The sequence below is a fragment of the Petaurus breviceps genome, unplaced genomic scaffold, assembly GCF_028583685.1.
Source record: "Petaurus breviceps papuanus isolate PSGF00001 unplaced genomic scaffold, PetGlider_PUasm1.0 90775, whole genome shotgun sequence".
Taxonomy (NCBI): Eukaryota; Metazoa; Chordata; class Mammalia; order Diprotodontia; family Petauridae; genus Petaurus; species Petaurus breviceps.
In genome coordinates this window covers 16049235-16066450 of record NW_027187342.1, presented here as the reverse complement: position 1 = coordinate 16066450, position 17216 = coordinate 16049235, and the positions used below count along the sequence as shown (strand labels likewise).

General features: G+C 37.3%; 1 long non-coding RNA gene across 1 annotated transcript in view; it reads left to right on the top strand.

The window, feature by feature from the left end:
- Window positions 1–15657, top strand: part of LOC138146960 (uncharacterized) — a 157316-nt gene extending 141659 nt beyond the window's left edge. Inside the window, exon 6 of the long non-coding RNA XR_011164679.1 lies at window positions 15232–15657. This is a non-coding gene — a long non-coding RNA (uncharacterized lncRNA). The remainder of the gene's footprint in view (window positions 1–15231) is intronic.
- The last annotated feature ends 1559 nt before the right edge of the window (window positions 15658–17216 follow it).

Here is a 17216-nt window from a genome sequence, read left to right as displayed (position 1 = left end):
TTCTTCTTCTTCTTCTTCTTCTTCTTCTTCTTCAGATAATCTCCTTAAAAAATCCCTAAAATGGGTAGGTCAGGTAGCACAGCGAGTAAGAGCACCAGCTCCAGTGTCAGGATGACCTGGAGATCAAATCCCAGGCTTAGACACTCAGCACCACACCCAGAAATAACTGCCTGTGTAGCCTTGAGCAAAATTACTTAACCCTGATTGCTTTAAAAAAGAAAAAAACATCCCTAAAATCCTTTTAAAAAGTCCCTCACTTAATCCCACTATCTCTTCAAGCTGTCCCTTTCGCAGAAGCACAAAATTTTAGAGTTTGAAAGGACCTCAGTGGTCACAATATATATATATATATATATATATATATATATTCTCTCTCTCAAGAACACAATTACCCTTCTCTTTACTCAAGTTTTCCTCCTCATACTCTCACCAAACATTCCAATAAGTTGCCAAATCATTTTGATTCTGCCTCCTCTGTCTTCTTTCACATTCCCTTCCCCCCAGGCACAGTATCCATCCTTATTTAGGTGTTCATCACCTCATTCCTCTCCAGGATGTACTCCTGACTCTTAGAGTTTCTCTATAATGCCACAGAAACATTTTCTTCCTCGCAGTTCACTTCACCCCTTTCCCTCTGATTGGCTGGAAGCTCCATTTTATGGAGGCTGCCTGAGACCCCATGTCTTCCTCATTCCTCTCTGGGCCACAGCCCTACCTCTCTCAACTTTCACTATCGTGCCCATAGCAGGAACTTCCCCCCTCCCGAGTTTTCTCTTCCTTCTGTGGGTTGTTGTCCACCTTTAGAATGCAAACTCATTTAGGAAAGATACTATAATTCTTCCCAGTGCTTAGCAAAGTACCTGATACAAAGCAAGTGACTTATAAAGGCTTTTCTAGGTAGCCTCCTTCATGCCCCAATCAGCTTGCCAAAGTGATATTCCTCAAACAGTCATCTGAATATGTCACATTTGCTCAATAAACTCTGGTTCCCTATTTCCTCTAAAAGTAAATACAAGCTGCTTTGTTAGGCATTCAAAGACCTTTGAAACATGGCTCCAAAAAACTTTTCTAGCCCTGCTACCCAGGATGCCACTTCATACCCTGTACAGTTCAGTCAAACTAGCCTTGTGTTTCTTACTTATCCATCAGTCCCCCATATCTGTTCTATTGCATAGGTTATCCTTCATATCTAGAATGTACTTCTTCACCTCTCTCTCAGAATTCAAAATTTTCTTCAAAAGAACTTAATAAATACTTGTTTCTTCCTTCCCCCTTTACTCCTCCTTTTTCTCTTTTTGTCTTCATCTTCCCTTCCCTTCCCTTCCCTTACCATCCAGATGTTTGGTAATAGTAACCGTAACAACAGACATAATTTATGTCATCCTTTAAGTTTGTCAAAGTGCTTTACAATTATTATCTCATTGATATTCTTATTTGACAGAGGAGAAAACTGAAGCAAACTGAGGTGAAGTGACTTGCCCAGGGTCACACAATTAGTAAATGTTTGAGGTTGGATTTGAACTCAGATCTTCCCAACTCCAGGTCCCATGCTCTCTCCATTGCTCTTCCTACTTACCTCTATATATGGTATAGATCAAATTTCTAAGCAAATGACTGAATTCTTCACTTTCCAACAAAATCTTTTCAAATCATATAGATGCAGCATTAGTATCTGACATCCTTACATGGACAGTTACCATATCATATGCTTTTCTACAAGGTGGAAAAGCTTGAAATAGGCAAGGAATCCTATGCACTCTCATTCGCTCTGTATGTCACTAGAAGTGACAAGAGAAGCAAGCACAGGTCCTGTATCCTTACCTTGTCCTTTCTTCAGCAATGATACTGTAGAGATTTTATTTTGCTGCTGAAAAAGCAGTCCTTCCTGATGCATGGCATTGTGTGTGTATACTGTTATTTTGCATTTGTCAGTTAATGTAATGGTTGCAATTTTCTTATAAAATGATGCAAAGTTTGACCTTTAGGGTGTGTATAATACTTTGTCCTCATGATTTATGAAAATGAGTGTACCTTATTTTATCTGGGTAGGTGTACATATGACTAATTGCTTTTTGTGTCCAAACTTACTCTAGTTTGGCATTTAAATACCAACTTTCTGTAGTTCAATGTCCAAAAGATTGTAGATTCTACGGTGGCAGTGGGAGAACTATTTACTCTGTATGGTATGATGAGAATCAGTGTGACTATGGCTCTTTAAAGAAAAAAATAAATTGAACAGTTATTCACCATCTTAGTAAGTTTCTACTATGGCGCTTTGTATTGGTGCTTTGAATATCATGATATTCCTTGGAAGCCTTTAGTTCTTTGAAGAAATATGGAGTCCGGGGGCAGCTAGGTGGTGCAGTGGGTAAGAGCTCCCAGAGGTGGGAGGACCCATGATCGGTTCTGGCCTCAGATACTTAACACCCACCCACCCACACACACACACACACACACACACACACACACACACACACACACACAAACTGGCCATGTAACCTTGGGCAAGTTACTTAACCCCAATTGCTTAAAAAAAAACAACAACAAAAAAAAAAGAAATATGGAGTCTGAAGTAGTATGATGACTTCAGTTGTTGGTAGCATGAAGTGGAAAGATGCATAAGGATCTAGTGAATTCCCTTGATGTGGGAAATCATTTAGGACAATTTAGACCATTTTGCATCCAGTATTATTTGGGTAATTAATTCAAGTGTTTTTTTTTTAACTTAAAACTTTCTCTGAAGACAGAGACAAAGATCATTATTTTTAATTTGAATTTTTTTGAAAATTTCCCACAGCTCCCCTTCCCCCACTGCCAAAAGAAACAATGTCTATGCTAACAAATGGAGTGACATCATGCTTTGAGCCATTAGCCTGTAGTGAATGAGCCAAGCCAAAATGTTTGGAAGCACAGTGACTCTCACACTTAGGAACAAAATGCAGAACAAGTAACTGATCGCCTTCCTTTCTCCCCTAAGCAGTGTCTCCCAAAGCACTGTATTATTACAGATAATCTATAATGAATAAGGGACAATGCATTTTGTATTCAAAATATACACACATTTGCCAAGTTTACTGAACCCATGATTTTTCAAGATAAAAGATACAAATATTTATTTGAAAAATGACATAATTAAGAGGGGCTTACTACAGAGCAGTCACACAATGCTGTACAGTCAAACCACAATGCTATTAAACAGGTTATACAGACAGACACCTATTGTCAAATAGAAATAAGATTAGTTGAACTCAAAACTGTGCCAGGAAACCTTTTTCATGCTTCAACAGAGCATAATTTGTTTGAAGTAATGATGACTAGTTATGTGTAATTATCTGATTATTGAAAAAAAAAAACTTGCCTAAACAACTTTGGTATATTGCATTATAAGGTTTCATTTAGTCTCTGAATTATTTAATGTTTATGTAGTTCTGAGACAAACTGCACAATTCAAAACCAATTAAAAGATTTGCCCAGATCACCCATAACTTGCAAATTGGCATAACATGGCAGGATACTTATTAAAATAGGGATTTTTGGGGGGAGGGGGAAAGTGGTATAGTCTTTGAAAAATAATTAAGTTTTCCAGAAGGGGACCAGTTTATAAATCTACAGTAAATAGGCTTGATTTATGAAATTATATCAATTTTAATATAAAGTTGCATCACTCTATCTCTTGTGTAGGTTGACTTTTAAAATGTATGAAGGGAGGTACCTCGTATTGTGTAAATGAGAATAATCAGTCAGTGTCTAGTATAGCCTTGCAAATAAGTACAAAACATCTTCTCTCCCACACAGAGGTTTTACCAGCCTGCCTGTCCTGATGGAGATATAATGAATTTAACTGGTACTTACCTGGTAGAAATCATGCCTTCCCACTTGACAAGTAGGCAAATAAAAAATTCAAGATGATTACAATGACTTGAAGCACTGGAATGGATTTCCTGTTCAGGAACTAGCACCTCTAAAGTATTGTTGTTGACTGACCACTAGAAGAAAGCAACTCAGTTAAGTTTAAACTATTGTTAATAGTCTAAATTCTCTAGTGTTCTGGGACTACCTTTAGTAGGACTAACTTTAAAACCCAGCTCTTCTTTGTCCACAAAGATAACTGAACTGATGGAGATCACCTTATCTTTCTGTGTAGGAAGGGCTAAAAGGACAGATGTATAGCTGACATCTTTTTGAGGTTATATTCACAAAAGAAATGTCTTTGAATTAGAAACTAAAACTATTATTTACTTTGTTGTTTTCGTAGCTTTGTATTCTTTGTGACTCTAGATCTGAGTCTGATTCTATACAAGCAACCTGGGCCACTCTGTTCACAACTTGTCAGTCACTCTATTCAAGGAATTCATGACCTGTTGTCCATAAAGATAGATTTTAGCAAGTCTATGAACATGAATGAAGGGGGGGGGGATACATCTTTATTTTCATTAACCTCTAACTAACATTTAACTTTTCCTCCATATTGGAATATAGGAAACTAAGCAAAGTCATATTAGTAGTACCTATAATTTTATCAGGAGCAGAATCCCATATACATACCCAGAATATAGCTACTGCACAATGGTAAAGAACTGGAAGACTTGGGTTCAATTCTTCCTCTAATATGCACAGTGTGTGTGATGCCACACAATTCATTTGATCTCTTATTAATCTGGACAACTCTTTAAGATTTTAATGGAAGGTAACATACTGATATACATTGGCAGAAATACTTTCCTTTTCTGTGAATGCTCTATGTCAAAGAAATTATAGGTCCAGTTCCTATACCATTTCTATGTCTATGTCTATATCTATATCTATATTGTCTATAGAAAGCTATATAAAAGGGGTGTCACTGACCAATCAATAGGATATGAATTTTGAGGGGTTGTATTTTTTTGTTATGCTAAGTTTAAGTTATTTTATCTACAAGTCTCTTGCCCCATTACTAGTTGTAGCAAATCTTTGGAATAATGATTGACTGGCATGTAGTCTATGTATACAGAGTAGTGAAATGACACCTGGGATTGAACCTATTACCTTGGCCTAACTAGGATCTTGCCTAAATCAAGTTTTTAAAGTTGATCATATACCATACACACTTCATAAATACATAAGGGTTGGGCAAATGCATATAAATATATGATCCAAATTTAGGTTATATTTTAGTATAATATAATTCCTAAGGTAATATTTCAGTTATGAAACTGGCATGACTCAAAACAAATGTGTAAATAGAATCCAGGGTCCTGAAGTTGTTGATTTGTTTCTTCTCTGTTGTTGAGATCACTTAAATAAATGTTGGCTATCTATATGCCTACTATAAGGCTCTACTCTCAGTCAGGGGATACAAAATAAGTAAAACATGATCTCTGACCCCAAGATTATAGTCTGGTAGGAATGAAATAAGATATGTATGGAAATAAATATAATAGAAAGTAGAGTGCAAAAAGTGTATAGGAGACAAAAAGTACATTGGGAGTTTATAGGTTTAATATTTCACAGGGCATCAGCTGTTATAAATAACAACATTCATTGATATATTTTGTGGAGCAGTTTCTTTGGGTCTGTTAGGGTACTATTCTTACCAAAACTCTAGTTAAATATCAAAATCTAACCTGCCACATTGGTGAGCAAAAGGGGGTCACTATGTAAACAATCAATTGATTAATCAATCAACAAGCATTTATTGCTATACATGACACATTATCTATCCTAAATTATGGAGATAGGAAGAAAATACAAAAACAATCCCTGCCCTCAAAGAGCTTAAAGTCTAATGGCAGCCTTTTTTTTCTTAATAAGACAGGAAGATTTTCTCATGTTAGGGCTAGTGGCCAGCTTCTCATAACACTGAGATAAATGTTTTATAATAAAACTACTGAAATAGAATTTTGAGACAACAAAAAAGGAATTTCCCCAATGGTATGTGTTTAATGCTATATATTTATTATGGATAATACCTTGTTATGGCAGAGGGACTTCTGTAGCTAAATCAAACTATGACCTATGCCATGGAGGATTACTCAATATGATGTTATGGTGGAGAGTTCTGACAAAAGGTGATCCACTGGAGAAGGAAATGGCAAACCACTCCAGTATCTTTGCCAAGAAAACCCCATAGACAGTACTAAAATGAAAAAAAAAGATATGACACTGGGAGATGAGCCCCTTAGATCAGAAAGGGTCTAATACACTACTTCGATAGAGCAGAGGACAACTACAAGTAACTCCTGTTGAAGCATCTGGACCAAAACAAAAGGAAGCTCAGCTGTGGATGTATCTGGTGATAAAAGAAAAGTCTCATGTTGTAAAGATCAGTATTGCATAGGAACCTGGAATATAAGATCTAAGAACCAAGATCACATAGATGTGGTCAAACAGAAAATGGAAAAATTAAATATCAACATCTTGGGTGTCAGTGAATTTAAATGGGTGGGAATGGGTGCATTTAAATCAGATGATCACTACATATACTACTGTGGTCAAGAATCCCTTAAAAAAAAATGGAATAGCCTTCATAGTCAATTAAAAAATGAGAAAGGTAATACTGGGATAGTTTAAATTGAAGGTAAACCATTCAACATCACAGTAATACAAGTCTGTGCATCAACCACTGATGTCAAAGAGACTAAAAGTGATCAGTTTTATGAAGACCTATATCATCTAGAAATGACACCAAAAAGATGACACATTCATCATAGAGGATTGGAATAATAAAGTAGGAAATCAAAGGATAATTGGAATAAAAGACAAGTTTAGCTAATGAAGACTAATAAAGTTTTGTCAAGATAACTCACTGGTGATGTCATTCTTTTTCAATAACCCAGAAGGTGACATGGTGACCTAAATAACATCCCTTATGAATATGAAGTAGAAGTGATAAATACATTTGAGGGATTAGATCTGGTAGATAAAGTGCCTGAAAAACCATGGACAGAGCTTTGCAATATTGTAGAGGAAAAAAACAACAAAAAAACATTCTGAAGAAAAGAAGAGCAAGATAGTAAAATGGCTGCTGATGTGACTTTACAAATAGTTGAGGAAAGAAGGTAAGTGAAAGGTAAAGGAGAAAGGGAAAGGTATGCTCAACTGAATACATAATCCCCCCTCCCAAAAAAGCAAGGAGAGATAAAAAGACTTTCTTGCATCAGCAATGTAAAGAAATAGAAGAAAACAATAAATGGGAGAGACAAGAAATAGTTTTAATAAATTAGAGCTATCAAGTAAAGATTTGATGTAAAAAAATGGGCATGATAAAAGGCAAAATGGTAGGAATTTAACAAAAGCAGAAGAATTTAAGAAGAGGAGACAGGAATACACAAAACAATTATCCAAGAAAGATCTTAACATTACTAATAACAAATTTGTTGTTGCTGATCTAGAGGACATCCCAGAGAATCAAGTCAAGTAGACTTTAGGAAGCATTACTAAGAGAAAAGCTAGTAGAAGTGATGAAATTCTGGCTGAGCTATGTAAAATCCTAAAAGATGATAATGTGGGGTGGCCAGGTAGCACAGTGAGTAAGAGCACCGGCTCCAGTGTCGGGATGCCCTGGGGATCGAATCCCGGGCTCAGACACTTAGCACCCATACAGAAACACCTGGACGTGTAACATTGAGCAAGTTACTTAACCCCATTTGCTTAGGGGCAGCCAGGTGGCTCAGCAAGTAAGAGCACAGGCTCCAGTGTTGGGATGACCTGGGGATCAAATCTGGGCTCAGATACTCAGCACCACACCCAGAAATAACTGGCCGTGTAACCTTGAGCAAGTTACTTAACCCTGATTGCTTAAAAAAAAAAAAAGATGATAATGTTAAAGGGCTGCACTCAATGTGCCAGAAAATTTGGAAAACACAAAATTAGTCACTGGTTTGGAAGAAGTCAGTTGATACAACAATCCTAAAGAAGGGCAAAGGCAAGGAACATTGAAATTACTGAACAATTGTACTCATTTCAAACACCAGAAATATTATACTTAAGATTCTGTAAGCTAGGTTTGAGCAATATGTGATATGAGAAATTAACAAAAGAGCAGGCTGGTTTTTGAAGAGACAGAGGAAATAGGGACCAAATTGCCAATATTCACTGGATTATGGAGAACTGAAGGGAATTCCAGAAAAAAAAAATAGCAAAAACAAAATAATCTACTTCTGCTTCATTGACAGCACTAAAGCCTTTGATGGTGTGGATTGCAACAAAATGTGGGAAGTCCTCAAAGAAATGGGAGTACTAGATCATTTTACTTGTCTCCTGAGGAACCTGTATGTGGACCAAGAAGCAATAGTTATAACCAAACATGGAACTACTGATTGGTTAAAGATTGGAAAAGGAGTACAACTATGGGATTTATTGTCACTTTATTTATTTAAATTATATTCAGATACATAATGTAAAATGCCAGGCTGGATAAATAAAAAAGCTAGAATTAAGGTTGCTAGGAAAAATGTCAGCAATCTCAGATATACAGATGATGCCACTCTGGTGGCAGAAAGTGAAGAGGAATTAAGAAACCACTTGATGAGGGTGAAAGAGGAGAGTGTTAAAGGTTGCTTAAAGCTTAACACCAAAAATAAAATCAAAACAAAATAAAACAAAAAACCACACAAGAAAACTAAAATTTAGCAGCTGGTCCCATAACTTCCTGGCAAATAAATGGAAGCAGTGTCAGATTTCATATGCTTGGACTAAAAGATCACTGCTGATTGCAAATGCTGCCATGAAATTAAAAGACTCCTTGGAAGGAAAACTATGGCAAATCTGGACAGCACAATAAAAAGGTTTCTCTACATCACCTTGTTGACAAAGGTCCATTTAGTCTGTTTTTTTTTTCAGTAGCAATTAATAGCTGTGAGAGTTGTACTATAAGGAAAGCTGAGTGCCACAGAATCTAAGCTTTGGAACTGTGGTGCTGGAAGAGACTTTTGAGAGTTCCTTGGACAGCAAGGAAATCATATCAGACAATACTTAAAGAAATTTACTCACACTACTCACTAGAAATTCAAATACTGAAACTTAAGCTTTAATACTTTGGCCACATGATGAGATGACAGGATTCATTTGAAAATACCTTAATGATTAGAAAAAAAAACTGAATGAGGGTGGAGTCAAGATGGTGGAGTAGAAACAGCACTTCCCTGGGGCTCTGGCTCCCACCTCCTCCAACTCATATAAAAGGTGACTCTGAACAAACTTTGGAGCTACAGAACCCATAAAATGACACAGAGAAGCAAACATCCCACTGAGGACAGCCTGGCAGGCCAGTAGGAAGTGGCCAGCACAGTGCTCTGGGAGCAGAGCTCAGCCCAGCTTGAGTCAGAGATCTTAGCCCCAGGGTGGCGTGAACAGCTGCCTACTGGAGGGACTTCAGATCACCAGCAGCTGTGGTGAATTATCAACCCATAGATGCTAAGGACAAAGTGAGAGGTCAGTGCAATGTGGACTTTGGGATCTGGTAGTTTGGGAGTGTGGTCAGCCTTTATGCCCTGGAGGGAGAAGCAGCTGAGGTTCTGCAGCTGAGCAGCCACAGCCACATGACTGTTTCAGAGCTCCTGACCTGCAGATTGTCTGGGGGACAAAGTGACCTGTCTGAGGGATAATCACTCTTGCTTTAACTTGCTTGGATCTGGATTGTGGTCTAGGGTGGAGGCCCTGGTGTGTGTGACAAGCTCTCCAGAGCTTGTGGAGGCTTCAGAGAGGGCACATAACTAATACCTTCGGCAGCTGAGAAAACCCCAGTGATTAGGATGAAGCTCCCCTGTCTGGACAGAGTCCTACTGTGGCAAAAAGCTCAAAAGTCAAGTAATTGAGTTCCAACATGAGGAAATAAGGGAAGCAAAGCAAACAGAGCAACCCAACCTTACACTCCTATTTTGGGGACAAAAAGGATCAAAGCATGGAACTGGAGGAAGACAATGAAGTCAGAACTCCTGCATCAAAAGCTTCCAAGAAAAATATGAGCTGGTTACAGGACCTTAAAAATGATTTTGAAAATCAAATAAGAGAAGTGCAAGAAAAATTGGAAAGAGAAATGAGAACAATGCAAGAAAATTATGAAATGAGAGTTAACAACCTGACTGAAGAAAATAACACCTTAAAAAATAGACTAACTCAAATGGCAAAAGAGGCTCAAAAAAGGCAATGAGGAGAAGAATGCCTTAAAATGCTGAATTTGCCAGATGGAAAAAGAATCTCAAAAGCTCATTGAAGAGAATTATTCCTTCAGAATTATATTGAAGCAAATGGAAGCTAGTGACTTTATGAGAAATCAAAATACTATTAAACAGATCCAAACAAATGAAAACATAGAAGACAATGTGAAATATCTCAATGGAAAAACCACTGACCTGGAAAATAGATCCAGGAGAGATAATTTAAAAATTATTGGACTGCCTGAAAGCCATGATCAAAAAAAAAAAAAAAGAACCTAGAAATCATTCTTCAAGAAATACTCAAGGAAAATCGCCCTGATGTTTTAGAACCAGAGGGCAAAATAGAGGTTGAAAGAATCCACTGATCACCTCCTGAAAACGATTCCAAAAAGAAAACTCCTAGGAATATTATAGTCAGGTTCTGGAATTCCCAGATCAAGGAGAAAGCATTACAAGCAGCCAGGAAGAAACAATTTGAATATTGTGGAAACACAATCAGGATAACACAGGATCTGGCAGCTTCTACACTGAGGGATTGAAGGGCCTGGAATATGATATTCTGGAGGTCAAAGGAGCTAGGATTAAAACCAAGAATCATCTACCCAGCAAAACTGATTATCAGGTTGCAGATGAAAATATGGTCATTCAGTGGAATAGAGGACTTTCAAGCATTTTTGATGAAAAAACCAGAGTTGAATAGAAAATTTGACATTCTGATACAAGGAGCAAGAGAAACATGAGAAAGTAAACACGGAAAAGAAATCATAAGGAACTTATCAAAGTTGAACTATTTACATTCCTACATGGAAAAACAATAATTGTAACTTATGAAACTTTTCTCAGTGTGAGAATAGTTGAAGGGAATACAAATGTGTGTGTGTGTATTATATGTCTATAAAGGAGGGTATATAAGCATATGAATACATATGTGAATGTGTGTGTATATGTGTACCAGTATACATAGATAGAGGGCACAGGACCAATTTAATAGGAAGGGATGATACTTAAAGGGTGACATTAAGATGTGAGAGAGGAATATAATGAGAGGAAATGGAGAGTGACAAAATGGGGTAAACTATTTCATATAGAAGAGTCAAGGGGAAATGGTTACAATGAAAGGGAAGAACATGAAGGCAAAAGGGAATGGATCAACCCTATTTTCATTGAATTTGGCTTACAGAGGGAATGACATACACATTAAATTGTGTATCTCACCCCACAGGAGAGTAGGGGGGAAGGGGATAAGGGAGGATGATGGAAGGGAGGGCAGACTGGGGGGTAGGGAAATTGGAAGCACCCACTTTTGAAAAGAGACAGGAACAAAGTAGAGAATAGAACAAGTGGGAGGTGGGATAGAAGGGAAGGAAATATAGTCAGTCTTTTACAATATATCCACTATAGAAATGTTTTACATAGCTACACATCTACAACCTATATTGAATTGCTTATCTTCCCAGTAAGGGTGGGTGCAAGGGAGGAAGGGAATGAATCTGGAATTCAAAGCTTTAAAATCAAAGTTAAAATATTTATATACTATTATTAATACTATTTTATATGTAACTGGGAAATATGATATACAAGCGCTGGGGCATAGTGATCCACTGTGCCCTACTGGAAAGTTGGAGGGCATATGGAAGAAGATATGGGAGAGAGTAGATTGGAGGAGGGGATATCCAGTAGGATTGTGCTATTTTGGGGTGGTGGGCAGGGGAAAAATGGGGAGAAAATTTGAACTCAAAATCTTGTGGAAATGAATGATGTAAACTAGACGTTAAGAAAGCATTTGATAAACAAAACTTAAGGCAAAAGTAAAAAAGGGTTAGCAGGGGAAGATATGGAGAGATAGTATCATGAAACAATGAACAAGAATTTAGACAGATTTCAAGAGATAATGGAGTTTAGAAGGGCCTGGTATGCTATTGTCTGTGCGTCATGAATAGTCAGACATGACTGAATGACAGAACAGCAGCAAGAACAATATATTTAATACTCTTAAATTCACCAAATAGCTAGCTTCAGCCTTTTCTGTTTCCCCTAATTGTTGGTGCTCTCTTCCTCCTCAAATTCTCTTGTATTTTCCAAGTTACATGTAGCATTCCTCAATAGAAGTTAAGCTCCTTAAGTCAGAGACTTTTCTATTTTTTGCATTTTTTCCTCCAATGCCTATGTTCCTTATACATGATAGGTACTGAATAAATATATGTTGAATTAAATATATATACAGAAGCAAAAGTATAAATCAATATATATCCATTAAGTGCCTACTGTTTTTCAACAAGCTTATATTCCACTGGAGTTGGGGGATGGTGTTGGTGACACATAAGAATATGAAAGATATATAAAAATTAAATTTTAAGTGATTGGGGGGAATCAGTAAGGGTCAGATATATCAAACCCACCAATCCATCCTATATTAATCAAGACTAATGATTTGGTGACCCTTGAGTTAGCTCCTTTTAAATGGATAAATGTATCTTGAATTTGGAAAATAGAAAATTATGAAATTCCCCAATTCAGGTTTTCTCTCTTCATCCATGCCCTTCAACATTTATAGTTACTATTTAACTGCATAACATGATTATATAATTTGTAATTTTAAAGTCCTTGAAACTCGGCTCAGGATGAGGTACATGTTTGTGAATAGCCTGAAGGAACCTCATCCATTTATAAAAGTTCATATGTTTCCTTGACTTTAGAGCTTTCTTTCCTTTGGAATTTTACCATATACCTCCATTGATGTCTTGTTCCAGGCTTCAAGTCTGGGGATGCAGGCCAGAGAAATCAAGAGCATCTTTAAATTGTTTTGGCAAAATAAGGGTTGGTGAAAAGGTGTTCTTACTGCTCTCTCCAAGTGTCTTAATGGAATGCTAGAGATTGTCATCAACATGCCTAAATCTTAGAGAACCCATCAATTCTAATGAGGAAAGTATTTCCAGGGGTAGGAAGAGATAGGTATTCACAGGAGCTAAAGGGCTTGATTGTCTTGGTTGGGAAAATATATTTTTTTGCAACTCCAGAGCCAAAGTAAAGACAAATGAATGTCCCTATGGTGTAATCATGGAGTTGAAAAATCATGTTACTTCAGTCCTCAAATTCCCTGTTAGCACAGTAAGTTTTTATGTTTTTTATATCTTCGTTGGTGGATGAGTCAATGTTTAAATGGTCATTCATCATTTACTATATAAAAGAAAAGCTATTACCTGAAACTCATTTTTACAGTTGCAGGCAAACTGAAATAATCATTTTCAAGGACCTAAAGCTGTTTCTTGAAGAATGTCATCATTTTATTCTTATTTTACTTACTACTTACTTATATTCATATAGGAGCTACCCTTCCAGAGTTGCACCTTGCAAAATTCTAGCCACAGTTATTTTCACCCACCTCACCTGCTCTGCAAGTGGACAAAAAAACTTTCACTTTCCACTAACCAAATTAATCTTGCAGACAGAACAAAAGAATCAGACCAAAGGCACAATTCAGCAATAAACTGAGCTTGCTTTCATGCTGTGGAAGTCTGTTCAAGTTGATATTGTATAGTTAGGTGACTACTAGGTTAGCAGTAGAGTGACCAATTGAATTTATCAACTGATTATATCAGCACTAATATGCATTTTAGATGCTCTATCAAGAATACGATTTTTTTTAAGTATTCAGGAAATACATATCTCCTTCTTTATCAATGAGACATGAATAAATTACACATTATCAATACTTTGATTATCCATTGGAGGATAATAGATATTCACCAATAAGTTAGACAAATGTCATCTGGTCCTAGTGTAGACTTGAAAATTCTTCTTGAATAATTCCCATGACTGAATCAGAAATGAATTCTGCTATGGATATTTTCAGAGCAGGGTATGCAAAGTGAACGTATACTGGGCCAAACGCCAACTTTCAAGACAAGCTCGTCCCAGGTACTGTGATGTCAAAATACATCCCTGGCATTCTTTCCATGAAAAGATGGGCTTGACAATTCTAGAACATTAAATTTAATTTAGTCCTCTGGTTATTTTATCTATATGCTTCCACTTCCATACTTCAGTGAACTGTGATTTATTTCATTCATGTTGGTATTCTTCCCATGACCATAGATTACAACCATAGATAAAAACCACCCTCCCAGTCATCATGTGATACTCTTGATAAGTTACCAAAATTGAAATAACATATTGCTTAGTAACCCTCATTTAGTGAGATTAGCTAGTATGGTTCTTGCATGTTGTGTATGTATTTTCACCAATTTTATTTTTGAAGAGATCTTGTTTAATTCATCAAAGAACCATTTATAAACTGTCTACTATACTTGAGGCAATAAGCTAGGTGGCAAGGATTCAAAGACATAAATGAAACAGTTTTCTTTATCTAGAAGTTTTACTTTCTCTTGGACAGAAGCAACAGGTACCAAATAGGAAATGGAAGCAAAATACATAGAAAGTAATTTCTGGGACTTTGAAGGGTACTAGTAGTAACTACAGAATCAGAAAGGGCCTCCTATAGAATTGGCATTTGAGCTAATATTTGAAGGAGTTTAGGTATTCTATTAAGAAGAGATAAGGAGCAAAATCATTCTGGGCCTTCCAGATTTTGTTATCTGATGATATAGTCTTCAAGGACTCAATTCATCCTGCCATGACTAGACATCAGAGTAGGGCTTTAGTAGATAGTTATCTGAATGATAGTAAATGATTATTGAACTCACTTATGGGGATCAAATTAGGAAGAATGCTGATGAACTGAAAAGCATCCAGAGGAGAGTAGCAAGGATGATAAAGGAATACATTGGTTGAAGAAGCTAGGAATTTGAATGTGAGAACTATCTTCAGATATCTCAAGAGCAGAGATGTGGAATTCGGCAGTTCACAGGAATATAATTTTACAGAGCAAAGAATGGAGTAATGGATGGTACTAATGATATGTTTACAATTCATAGGATGTATTGAGATGTGGAGAGATGGAGGGAGGGTAGACAATTAGTAGACTAATAATAGTACAGACATGAGATAATGAGAACCTAGATGATGGTAATAGCAACATGCCATAAACAAAAGTGATAGAAATAAAGGACATTATGAATTGCTTTCTTTTACTTAGTGATTGACTGAATGCTGGAGGAAGGGAAAGGAGAGGAGTCGAGGATGATCATGAAGTTTCAAGCATGGCTAACCAGAAGAATGGGCAGAAACAAGAACATCCAGAGGAAAAACTAGTTTGAAAAGAGGAAGGTGGTGAGTTTGAAGTGATACGTATTTGGATAGAGATGTCAAATAGGCAGTTATAGATGGAAGTCAGAAATCTAAGAGAGAGGTTAGATTTAAAATGTAAAGCAAGCAAGTAGATGATGACTGAAGTCACAAAAGTGGAAGAGAGATATTTTTCTAATTTCTGTAGAAAGCCTTCTCTAATCCCTCTTAATTCCAGTGCTTTCTCTTTTAAAATTATTTCCCATGTATCCTGCATTTGCTTAATTTGTATATATTTGTTTGCATGTTATCTCCCCTATTAGACTGTAAGCATATTGTGGTCAGAGACTGTCTTTTGCCTTTTTATGTGTCCCCAGTACTTAGCACAGTGTCTCACATGTAGCAAATGATTAATAAGTGTTTATTAAATTAATTGAATGAATTTTAAAATTAACAAACATTTATTTTGTTTCCTCTTATAACCCCCAAAATTAAAAGAAAGAAGAGACAGAAAAAGAAAAAAAAATGATTAAAATTTTAACTAAAAATTAAAAGAAAAAAGTCCTTGTAACAAATAAGAATCATCAAGCAAATCAATTCCTACATTGTCTATGTCCAGAAATGTGTATCTCCCTCTATAACTCCCACAATCAGAAGTTTTTCTGGTGGTCTATAGACCATGAATTTGACAATTCTAGCATAGTTCCTTATCAGGCCTTGCTTTGTATATTAATTGGAGTTCTTCAGTGTTTCAAAGTTATTTGTCTTTCTGTTGTCATTAATTGTTCTCCCAGTTCATCTCATTTCACTCTACTTCAACTTATATAAACCTTCCCAGGTTGCTCTGAACATATCCCTTTCACTTCAGGGGTAGAGCAAAGATGGTAGACTAGAGGAAACACTACATCTGAGCCTAACATTCCCCTCCTAACAACTTTAATATCGAATTCTGAAGCAACACAGCCAATAAAAGGTTAGACTGAGATATTTATCCACCTCAAGACATTTTAGGAGGTTAGAAGGAAGGGTCTATGATACTGGTGTAAGAATCAGTCCAAATGCCATCTGGCAGCAAGACCAGCTGTGGTCTTTGAGGCAGCCACAGCAGTAGCTTCAGAAGCTCTCAAGCCAGAGACAGTAAGGGGACCAGGCAACTATTCAGAAAAGGTTACCAGTAACAACTTTGCTAGAAATGGGCACAGGGCCTGCTGCTATTCGGTAGTTCCTTTGCCTATACCCTCTTCCAGGTCACAGTTTCAGGGCAGAGAGGAGCACTTTCTGTTCCAAGAAATCAGGGACCCTTACTTAAAAAGGACAAGAAAACAGACCACGGGTGGCCCACAGAGGCAGGGGCAGGCCCAGAAGAGGCCTGATCAACTCAGAGGGCAAGCCGTCCCACCAACCACAAGGGCCACTACCAGGCCTATCACCAAAGGGCTGGGACTGGAAAGAGCAAGGTAAGAACCAAATGCAGGGGCCCCTGTCCAGACAGCAAATACTCCTGGGGCTACCACTTCATAGCCAAGAAATTAAAAAAAAAATCCGCTATCAGGACCTCCAAAGACCAGGATGACAGAGTGAACCTCGCCTGCTCCAACCCCCCCCCCTCCAATAGTTACATAGTAACTATTGCCCCAGGGCAAAACCTTCAACAGTAAAGGCTTTGGATCCCTAGAGGAAGGGCATGGCTGGGGCCCTGCCTCAAAATGGGTAGAAAGCAGACTACAAAGAATCTGGAGTCCTACTATCCTCAGAGGGAAGAACCAAACTCAGAGGGAGACAATGTGGACTCCACACCCACACCCGAAACATCAACAGGGAACAGGTCCCAAGCACAGAAAGCCCTCCTAGATGAGATCAAAAGGAATTTTGAAAACCAAATGAGAGAGATAGAAG